Here is a 12,156-nt window from a genome sequence, read left to right on the forward strand (position 1 = left end):
GTTAGCCTCTTTAGTTTGCTTTAGATATTTCTGAACCCCATCAAATTTTTAAATAAAGGTGCCACATATTGAGTGCAGTTTGGTCTTTCCAGTTTGGTTTTTTTTTTTACTTCTTAAGGAACTACCCATATTTTCCTTTCCTGATGAGCCCCTATTATGCACAATCACATTCTATGTGAACGGTCCTGTTTTCTCTGCCATACTAGTCAACATAGACCACCCACTTCATTATTTGAATGAACAGTGTACCTTGTCACTTGAAGGGCATGGGTATAAATGATAAATTCCTAAAATACACATATTCCATAACAGCAGTACAGAAAAAACCTTAACTACAAGCAGGAAATTCTATGGTACAATCAAGTTGTTATGGCAACTAGAACAGTCAGAGAAAAGGACATAGAACATGCATAGTTGTAATCCTGCTAACAACATAATCCTGTTATTAAAATTCATTAAAGGACTGACATTCATACCACTGATCTTTAAAAAAATGTTAAAGTGACATCACAGCTAGAATCTCAAATAGTGACGGCAAATCCTCCCCCAAGTTTAATTCAGAATGGCCTTGACTAATCTACATTATTTTTCCAAAACTCAGAATCCAGTGTTTTGGAGCCCATTCTGAAGTTTAGACTCTGCTATTCTCCCAAAGTTGTACACGATGGAATTTAAACTACTAGCCATGGTGGTCATGTGCTACCACCATTGCTGGGTTCAGTATGTCTCTTAATACCAGCTCCTGGAAATCACAAGTGGAGCCTCCGGAGGGCTAGTGCACTCATGTCCTGCTTGAGGGTTCCCCATAAGACCTGCTTCTTCACAGTAAGAACAGCATGCTGGATCCAACCACCATAAGACCCTGAGCCTTGCCCAACCAAACACTTTTCTTCCCTTGAAACTTACTAAGCAATTTCAAGCAAAATTTCTGCAAGGCCTACATTACTCTTAGTATCTAGAACACTGAAATGGCAGCACCACAGTGCCAGGAAACCTGGGACATGCCGCTTCCAGACCACCAGAAAGCTTAAGAACAATTGTCAAGCACAATGGTATATAGACACCCAGAGCTCCATGTGGCTTGTTGCCATCACCAGCTAGGTTTTAGGGGTTAGGAGGGCAGGGATGGTGGTAGGCAGTCCTGGTTCCAAGGTGAACATCATCATCATAATTTATGGGTTTCCCCAGCACTCACATTATGAGCAATGCCCAACGTTTCATCCAGTTTGTGCTTGGCTTGCACTGGCATAAAGATTCCTCAACTTCACCTTTAGGAGCTTTCCAATTTCAAATGTTGGCAATATCACTAATCTGAATTCCTTAACTTCTTTTTTTCTGCAGATTATAATACATGGTATATATGGAATCTGATTACAAAATAAAAGCCAATTTTATCTACCTCCTTTTCAGAAGCTGCTAACACAACTGGCTCCTCAAAGCCACAAAGGTGTAGTTTGCCAATATGGTGGTGGGAAGCTAAATTCAGCCGGTGGGCCAGATTCTTACCATCCCACGTGGGTTAACTTTGACAAGTAGGCAAAGCCACACACCTACCAATCACCTGACACCATTATGACATTAGGTGCCAACTTCAAAGGAGCTCACGGCAACCACCAATCAGCTGATTAAAGTCTGACTGCAGGGAGTTTGAATTCAAACCAGAAAAGGACAAAGGGGGGCGGGTCACTAACAGCACCTAGCAGCTGAACTACAGAGTTCCCAATGGAGAACTCCCTTACGCAGCCATCAGTGAGCCCTACTTGCAAAGAAATAATTAGGAGCTCACTTTTAGCTGCTGGTGGTACTTTTGAAGTAGCATCCTTTGCAACTGCACACCCAACACCTGACATCCCATATTCTAAAAGCAGCATGTGAAAGATGTGTGCACACCTTCTCACCCAGTCAACTGCCATCTAGAAGATAAGAGAGCTACCTGGAGGTCTCTTGTATGACAGTCTCACTCTGCTCCAGCCCAAATACTCTAAAATCCCTCACTCATGAGGAAAGAGCAGCTGAGTAGTGTCAGTGTACCCTTGTCTGCAAGCTGCAGAGGAAGATATGGCCCTCCACTACACATTTGAAGTTGCCTGCAGCTAAACGTATTTGGTTGGTGGGTTCTAAATAGTTCCATTTCGCAAGTTACATTAACTATACAATCAGAAGTAACAAGAAACACTTAGAAGGATGGTGGCCCTTCATAATTGGATCGGCTGTAGGGGAATTTCATTATTTTATTTTTTTTACTTAACGTATGTCGCTATTGCTACTTCTCCAGTCTGTTTTGCTTTGCTCCATGCTTCTTTCCATTTTGCAAAGCAAAGTTCTTGTTCACTATTATCATAGATTATTCTTCCAATTTTAAAAAGAGGTATGGATGCTTCAAATACAAAATTATTGTGCTAAAAAGGATACATACATCTTTACAAACATTTACTGATTCTCTTTAGACACAACTAATATACAGCTTTAAAGACAGATTTAATTTAGTTGAATGATAATCACATATTCAGTTCACAGAGTAGAACTATTCCAACTGAAATAATGAATAATTACCATACAGAAGCAATATCCCCCCCCAAAAAAAAACACCACAGAACAAAGACTAACAAAAAAGTGAGAGGCTTATTCTATTCATTTTAGCTGCAACTATTCACAAGGACAAAAGAACTAAAACATTTTATTCAAGCAGCAATGAATCTCAACGAAATATATATCATACAGAAACATGCCACCTGCCCCATTCAGCATCCCTTCATGTCACATCAAAATTTAAAATACACTATATGTTACAAACACAACACAAAATTACTGGTACCTCATAATTATAATACCATTTTCAGGATATATTTTTAAGGTGAGTCAGAAAAAGGAAAAAATTAAAATGACTTCTACAACTTTCCTGTTTCCTTTTTTGAAATTCATTCCAATAATTTTTTTTCAATCATAAGCCCAAACTTTACAATGCATTTTAAATCAATTTTTCTGGTGCCAAGAACACTTGCCCCTTGAAGACTGGCCTCTAAGTGATGCCAGCAACTGAATCTCCTAAATAGACCCTTCTGTGTAAGGTCTATGAGTAAGACACAGCCTTCTGCCAGCTTAAAGAGAAGGTAATTTAGGGAGTTAGTAGTGGAAACTGTTGTGTGGCTCATTCCAACTAATCTCAGCCTAACTTACCTCACAGGGTTGTGGTGGGGATAAAATGAGAGGGGAGAAAAAGTGTATGTCACCACCACAGAAACAAGTAAACTCTAAGACTGCCAATACTTAAGAACCAAATACATTTCCTAGCTCTGAATGTTTTCTTAAGTATTAAGATGTCTTAATCATGTTTCCTCCATGATGTGCATACACACACCTCTGCAGATATCTGTGTGAACTGTGCGAGCTCAGATAGGGTGTTTGCCAAAATAACCCAGTCTTCACATGGGTTTATTTTCATGAGGGTACACAATTAAACGCAGTATCATAAACACAGGCGAAACACACATTGCCTACTCTGGCTCCAAGTTTCTGCCTTTGATTATGACTCCTGAAACCAATCAACTGGAAAGATGCAGGACAGAGTTAAATCAACAATGATCATTAACTATGAACTAACCAACCAAAGGAGATGAGCTGGTTAAAAAACAGCACTGCGACAAAATGATGAATTACTTAGAAACACCAGGGATATGATAACCCTTATATTTTCGTTGTTTTTCTCACCTCTTCCCAAGCAATGATTTTCCCTATTCATAGTGTGCGAGAGGAAAGATTAATAAAATAAAGTGTCTCATACATTTTTAAAAATGATATAACTAGTCTTTTAATAGGGATGCTCAAACCTAACTTTGAAGTAACTTGTCTCATATATATATATATATATATATATATATATGAATAAAAAACACAGGGGCGTTTTATGCATGCATTAAGCAGGAAGGGCTCAACACATGCTAACCTCAAAAGAGCACTATTCGCGTGGTAGTAAAATGGCAATGTCTCATTTTAAAATTAAACCAAACAAGTATTCATGGGCTAGAAATCTATTTCAATTGGGGAGGGAGAGACTGAAATGACATATTTACTTGACAATCCCAAGCATCAATAACAAAAATCAGTGGATTAACTTCCAATTAAACATGGTTAAGGATCTTTTTTAAGGTACATATTCTGAAATAAACCAATTACTTCATTTTTAAAAAAATCTATTTTAAATGCAAATTTTCAGTAGCTCCTCTTCTCAGATCCACTTTAATACCTGCTAGCTACAAAAAAAGTCAGACTTGAATAAAAATGGCACTCCAATACTTGCATTAAAATCACTGTCCATTTCACTAATAATAGGAGGTTTTCTGGTGTGACAAGCCATTCAAACAGGGCGGACCTATCAAACCTTATTGCATCATTTGATTTTTCTTCCTACCAATAGACATTGCTGTCCATCAGAAGAAATAATTAGTGTATTATGTATGGAAACGTCATCCTATCAGTTCAGTGCCTGACTTTAATAGCTCATATAAGCAACTCATTGATGCCATGCATGCTCACTGTCTTCAGATATGACACAACACTACACCCTTTGGGAGTTTCTCCCCTGTTCGCAAGCAGCATTTCACATCTGTGTTTGACAGAAGGAGAGAAGAGCAGACTGTTCAACAGCCACTACCAAAAGCAGGCTATGCAGGTGAAAAGTTAAGGCAAAACCTGGAGTCCAGTTACCCTGCCCTTCAACACAACGTACAGCACTGACATATACTGGATTTTCTGGAACAGAGAGAAGTTTTCAGTATTGGAATTCACATGACAAAAGCAAATGGGATTTACTGAGTGCTGAAGCCTTCAATTAACGTTTGATAAATAATGAACATCTGAATTAACCAGAATTGATGTGTTTGCCTCTATTGTTTGAGAAGATGCAAAGTCCACCACTCTTTTTCTTAGCCTCTTAAGAGAAGAATTTAAAATACTATTTAGAGAGCGAAGCCAAGGATTTGGAATAACTGGGAGTAAACTGGAAGCAAGCAGAAACAAAATGAAGCAGCACCAGCAAATGAGACAGACACAGTAGAGAAAAAGAAACGTGAAAGCTAGTGTGCAGAATGCATTTCTAATACAGAAAGCTTCCTACCTGGAGAGTGTATCTCAGTATTTGGAGACACAGAATCCAGAACCTGTCTTCAGTCATCTGCTAGGTAAGTTTTTATTTTTTTAATTAAGAAATCTAGCTTTTCCAGTAAGAAGACTGCTCTGATTTTGTGCCTACAGTATCAGTGAATTTCAGTTGTGTTATCATTCACACCAAGGCTTAATTTTAAACCTTTAAAGGTATATTGTCCTGGACTGTACAAATAACTGCTTTTATGTGTTATATTTCCCAAATTACCTTATTAAACTCTTCTCACTTGCTTTGCCTATAATTGTTTGCCAAGATTCAAATTGCTCTCGATTGCTGTTTATCTGAAAGCTGGGAAATGTAGAAATAACAGCCAAATCTATAAAACCACACCACAGTTACTATTTACAAAGTAATATTTACTGCACTTCAATATTTAATGCAAGCTATTAAAGCAAAGAATTTAACACAATGGCAACATCAAATTTTAAAGGCATAATTTATTACAGTCAAACCCATGCTTAAAATACACCAAGAAAAGAGACCAAAAGTGTCAATTATAGTTAGCTGTGAAACTATAGTAACTGATGTAAAAGCACTGTGTTAAAAAATGAAGGTTTAGCATAGAGTTTAAATGCAAGTTGAGGATAAGAGTTCAGCAGCATTGCAAATGAGGTCTGAGCATATGCATTTTAATTCAAATTAGAATATAAAATGATCAAACCAAAAGAGCTGGATAGTGAAAGAGCACTGCTAAAACGGATTTATGTGGTGCATTGCACATCACTTCGTGGTTCAAATCTAGAACACAGATACTAGAATTCATTAGTTCAAAGACTAGGGCTGTTAGCCTACAATGGTTCTTGGTGAAGGTATATATGATAACAAGTCTCCATGATCTTCATCTCTTCAAAAGCTGCTCAGTAAAACATTTGACAACTACTTAATACAAACTATAAAATAATAAAAATACACACACTCTCTTAATTTTAAAGGAAACCCATTATATATTTTAATTATACGGCCTGTCGCTACTTCTTCTCTTTTATTTGTTTCTTTGCAAGAATCCAGTTTATTCTGATCTCTTTTCTTCACATTTCTCACATACTCAAAGACTTATAGTAGCTCACAATGCAAACTTGACAGCTAACCTGAGGAGGAATGCCCAGATTGGGAGGGAGCTCTTATACCATCAGGTGCCAAAGATTCTACCAAAATGCTGCGCTTGAGTCATCTTCAGGGATTAATCCTCTTTATATTCTTACTAGCACTTCCTCTGTAACTACGAAATCCCTTCTGTCGACCTCTGTTACTCCTATAATAACAGAGAGAAGTTTCTAGTTTGCATTCCTGTTCCAGATTTTTAACAATGATCTTAGTTTGAAGGACACAATGTTTTTGCTTGCCCACTGTACTTTCAAGTGTTTATTTTAAGAGTTCTCCTCGGTACAACTAACATTCTCTGTCGCCCAGGGTTCCGTGGCAGCAGAAAAAACATAGCTGATGCAAATGTGAGACAATCATTTACAAATCTGGGGCTCTTAATACAATGGTGAAAGTGAACATGAGAAGCTGCCTTACACTGGGGTCTATATAGCTCAGTAGTCCCTACACTGACTTGCAGGAGCTCTCCGGGCTTTTGTATTTCCACACTCAACCTGGAGATGCTAGGGATTGAACTTAAAGATCTTCTGCATGCAAAACATGTGATGGACCACTGAAATATAGCCCTGCAGCAAAGCTTCCTGCAGTTTGCTCAATTATGAGCAGCAAATTACTGTGGAAATGATTTTCAGAATACTATGAAACACAATGTCCTGCACCTGTTCACCATTGCAAACTGCGGACAGGGCTAGAAACCTAACCTAAATGCAAAGAAAAAGGTAAAAAGTTGCTATTTGCCAAAGGTGTAAAACAACAGCTTGATGGTAGATAGCATTAAAAATGCAGTGTTAAAAGGACTGATAACCCAACTATCACATTCAGTTTGTAAAATAAAACTACAAATACATTTACAAAAGCAACTTGAAAAAGGTACAAAAAAACTTTTCTAAAATCCTATGCATTGTAAACTTCTATATTTTAAAATAAGAACACATTAAGTTAAAAGAAGGCTTTAAAAAGAAAACAGCAGGCGACTAATAATGGGAAGGGTGTTTTTATAAAACGGCTTTACCCTTAAATTTAGGATACTCAATTGCTAAATGAGGACCAATAAATATCATGTAATGTACATCGCTTAGGGCTTGTTTATATTACCACCTAACAGATCTGATACACCAACCAACGTTCATGTCGGGTGGAATTAATAAATGGGTGTAGGGAAGAGACACCAGGAAAAACAAAAAATATGCTAATTAAGTGGAATAATAATACTTACAAATCTGTATGTTTTTAAGCAGTACAATTTGAAGAATAAATATTCAACTTCTAATGCTACCTATACCAATTCTCAGATGCTTCTGGTATAAGACCAGGAATGGGAAACCTATGACCCTCAGATGTTATCAGACTCCAACAGCTACCTGCCCACATGGTCAATGGTCAGGGATGATGGAACTGCAGAGCAGCAGCATCTTGAAAGGTCACAGGTTTCCCATCCTTGGAGTAAGCAGTGTGGGGCACCTGTATCATGTCAAATTCAATGATGTACTAACCCTTGACTAAATCAAAGTATAGACAAAGTTTTAAATAATGTTATCATCGAGGCATGGCACATAATGACCCAATTTAAACTGGCATCAAGATTCATTTTAATATGAATGTGAAACAGTGTCTAAACTGAAAGCATTTCAAAAGTACTTCACTTTTAACGGGTCCTTTGACTATATAATCAAAAGGTAAAATAGCTTGCTGGCTCCTTGGAAAAAGCTAATTCAAAGAATAGTTAACTGATCATTAGCTCAGCATTAACTGATCACTAGCTCAAGACAATTAGCTCAGCAAGTGGCAGAATCAGGAATGGCGTTCAAAGGTTTTTGCTTTCCATTTTCAGTCTAATACTACACTAAATATTACCATCTAATTATAAATCAAATATAAAGAGACTTTTCCTGCTTTGTTTAACCTAAGTTCCTTATTGTTTCTGAAACGCTTCATGGTTCAGGATCCTCCAATCCATTTCTGCTGCAAGACATTAGTATACTGACTATTACCCCCGGCAGCAAGTGATTTGCCACCACAGGCAATTGAACATAAATTTCTCCATTATTATATTCAAAATTTCTAATCAATTTTCTTAATATCTATAATGCTTCATGTTGGTGCAGCTAAAATGTTTCAAAAATGGAAGAAAATCTGGGGGTGGAAGGAAGAGTTTAGGAAATGAAATGGTTCTATGAAAAAGGAGAATTCATGACACTGAAACAGGGGTGGGGAGTGGGGTCAGATTTAAGAAAGAACAGTGGCTTGAGGAAACTAGAACAAGAGAAATTAAACCCTCAAAACTGGCCAAAAGCATCCTAGAATTAGATCTTCTGTACATCACCTAGCACTCTTGGTATCCAAGGTGGAAACATTTTAGAGCTTCTCCTAGATGGTACCATCTACTTTTCTGAAGCTCTGGTGATCTAGAGAGAAGTAACACTGAAAAATTCAAAGTGGGGAAGAACTTTTCTGAAAGATGTGGATAAATAAGGCAACCACAACAGCCTCTCAACTGACAATGACAGGAAACTGGTCCTTTGCTATGTATACATTTTGCCAACAATTGCAAAATAAGTCCCCTTCCTCCTAAAAAGGTGTGGTTTCTTTCCTCATAAATCTATTACAATGGGGATTTTTTAATAAAGATAACATTAAGTTTTTCTTTTAGAAAAGGACATGGTGGGTTGAATCCAGCAGGAGTGTTCCCTGATAAGAATTTTGTCCGGAGGATGCTCCCACTGGTAGAAGGGAGGAGTAAACTTTTGTTGATTCTCCCCTCCAACTGTGCTCTTTGAAAATTTGCTCCTGACAGTTGGAATACCCTCCAAAGTTGATTTTCAGAGTGCATAGGCTGCTGTAAGGAAAGGGGGCATTGGGAGAAGTCACTTCCCATCCACATTGGATCCCAATGCCATACCTTCCGGGCATGGAAGGAGCATTTCTGTTCACTGGATGTGAGGTCTGAATCCAATCAATCCTTTTTCTTTAGCTATCTGGTAGTCCACTGAAATGAAATGTATACAATAGATAAATAGCTCTTTCTCACCCACAGTACAAAGTGTAAGACAAGTTAAGCCTTATTATTGGATGTGGTGAGTGTTAAGACCCTTAAAATGATCAATATTAATAGTTTTATAGAGAAATGACAGAAGTAATTTGCATTTGTCTGTCTCGAGAGACAATGGAGTGTGCCTCTGGGTGTGAAGTCAAATCACTACGTTAGCAGCACCAAAGTGACCTTCCCAGGACAAAAGCCAGCCTGAGCAGTGTATATGACCGTCCTCCCATGCTCAGCATCGCTGGTGTGGTCCAGAGGAAAGCAGAGCAATACATTTGGCACCAGCTTGGTTGCAGGTTTCCTTCTCGTAGGTGGGCTACTATCTTAGATTGATGAGTCTCATCTGCCCTGCCCCTACAACACATACAAAAACAGCCTTCTTGACCGTTGGACGCCCCTATTAGTCTTCTCTACTCAATCCACCAGAGCCTGTCTTCGCATGCAGGAGAGAAGCAGAGTAAACTTACTGAAAGTCATGAGCATGATGATGTCATGAAGGCAACTAAGTTCAGTAGGTCTACTTGAGTAAAACTTAACTGAATACCACCCATAATGTCTTGTTACTATGGTCCAGCAACTTATACATAAATGGGAACTTAATGGACAGTGAACTTTACTCCTTAAAAGATGTCATGAACACTTGAGCGCAAAATTGCATTCTTAAGTTCAAGTCACTTCTGTTTTGAACTGGCAATGCTTTACCCTTTTAACAGTAAGATTAATCAGAGCATAGGTGCTTAACTTGCACATGGTTCCAGAACTACAGACCATTTGGTTTCCAAATCGAAACTGAATCCAAGAATCCATACATCCAAGGATCCTAAGCCTACAGCAATTATGCAAATGAAGAACCATAGTTCTGTAGTCTCTGCCCAGATGTATCAGCCCTGATAAAGCACATCCATTCTCCTTACACCAGATGGTCTTAAACAGTTCACTAAACTTAAGTTATTTTTCATCTATATCTGTGCAAAATCTTGTCTGAAAGAGAACACTGAAACCTGTCAGCCTATAAATATAATTCGATAATACCATTCAATCCACTCTCCTCCTACCTAGAAACTATAGAAGGTTTTTTTAGTTAAAGATCAATACATAGCAAAGAAATGGATAAAGCAGTCCCCCCCTCATTCTTTTGTTTAGTTCTAAGTTTGCCATCTGTCAACGTTTTTGCTGTTTTTCAAATTTAAAGTGAACTGCATGTCATAAGAAAAAAACTTGTCATTAAAAATTTACAGTGAACTTATGTTTGCACTAAAATCAGTAAACACATCTGCTGACAATTAATATGAAACGATACTGCAAAATGCATTTGTATTAAAATATTTTAAGGTTGTTGTAAGAATGACATGATAATCTGTCATCAGTGGGGGAAAATACAGGAAAAATAGCCTGCTCCTTAAACAGAACATTTCTCTTACTAACACTTTCAGTTGATTAATCCTTGGATCACTGTTTGCTAGCTACAAAGTCTGTTTATCAAAGCCAGAGTCAGCTGTTCACCAATTGTAAGCTTGTGCCATATTCATTTGTTTGATCACGTTATTTAAACAATTTTACTGTTTGCCTAGTGATGGATTCACACAAGTATTTTCCCCAATAGGATGATTCCTACCCTGAAGAAACTCAGGTTACATGTGTATTTCCCACTAGTGTTAATATTTCACTTCAGAACCAATATGGAACAACAATCTGGCCTTGTGAGGAGCCATACACAAGATCAAGATTTCTATATCATTAAATGGTTTTGAAAACTGTAACATGTCTCCTTGTTAGGTCAGTCATATATAATTGCATAGCACTGTGCTGTCTACAATTTCTTATTTGTACTGCGGCAAGCATAGCAAAGCTAAATGAATTGAGATTAGATCAGTTGATGAGCAGGGATTAAATGCTGCTGCCTTGGCTACACAATCCTGTTCCCTGCTGAGAAGAGGGCACAATGCAGGATTAAACCCTGTCCTCCTGTCTATTAGCTAACGACACCAGTGATGTTGACTGACGAGCAGGCAGACATGGTTTGGGGAAAATGTCCTCATGGACCCCCTTGCAGGCCAAGACTGGCCCACAGGCCAGAGGTTCTCCACCCCTAGTCTAATCCCAACAGGGTTCTTCTTATATTCACATCCATATATACGGTACTCCTCTTAGGACTAAGGGCATTTTAAAAAAAGCTCTCAATGAATTCTACATACCTATATGCATAGAGGGATGTTTACACACATACCACAGTTAAAGTGTAATCAAGAAAAAGAATAAGAACAAATTTATAATCAATTAGAAAGACAGCTCCAATCAGAAACACAGCAGTTGTGGATACAATGTAGCCTTTGACATGCAGGACAAATGTAGTAGGCCTTACAAAGGCAGTCTACCCTATCTGGGGCCCTCCTGAAGTACTGGACCACATTCCCATCAGCTCCAGCCAGCATGGCCAAATGGCCAGGGTTGGTGGGAATTTTAATGCAAAATATTTGGAAGGAACCAAGAAATGGTTCCTGGCACAGAAATAAGTACCCCTTTATAAAGAAGAAAAAGTACCCTGTTACTTCCACGTTATGAAAGCAAACATGGGACACCAATCAAAACAAGATGCAAGATGAAAGTCTGCACAAGCTATTTGTGAAAAGATTTAGACATAAATTTAGACATAAATTAGCAGATGCTGACCCATACTCTATAAAGTAGTAAAACAATTTATAATTGTCTTCTTTAAAATTTCTATTTTACCCTCTTATTTGGTAAGCTTACTATTTCAAAAGAGGATAACTCGAGTTCATTATTTTTCTATAAATAAGCATAACTTTTCCTTAAATTGAAGAAATAGGCTTCAAAACTGCTACAGATAAATTCT

General features: G+C 37.9%; 2 protein-coding genes across 4 annotated transcripts in view; one reads left to right on the forward strand and one right to left on the reverse strand.

The window, feature by feature from the left end:
• AVEN (apoptosis and caspase activation inhibitor) overlaps window positions 1–12,156 on the reverse strand; it is a 113,338-nt gene that overhangs the window by 54,966 nt on the left and 46,216 nt on the right. The gene's annotated exons all lie outside the window — the stretch shown is intronic.
• Window positions 4,354–12,156, forward strand: part of CHRM5 (cholinergic receptor muscarinic 5) — a 61,255-nt gene continuing 53,452 nt past the window's right edge. For both annotated transcript variants that reach the window (XM_079954742.1, XM_079954743.1), the window contains exon 1: window positions 4,354–5,177. The gene's annotated coding sequence lies outside the window, so the exon portion shown is untranslated. The remainder of the gene's footprint in view (window positions 5,178–12,156) is intronic.

This window comes from Podarcis cretensis, assembly GCF_951804945.1.
Source record: "Podarcis cretensis genome assembly, chromosome: 1".
NCBI lineage: Eukaryota > Metazoa > Chordata > Lepidosauria > Squamata > Lacertidae > Podarcis > Podarcis cretensis.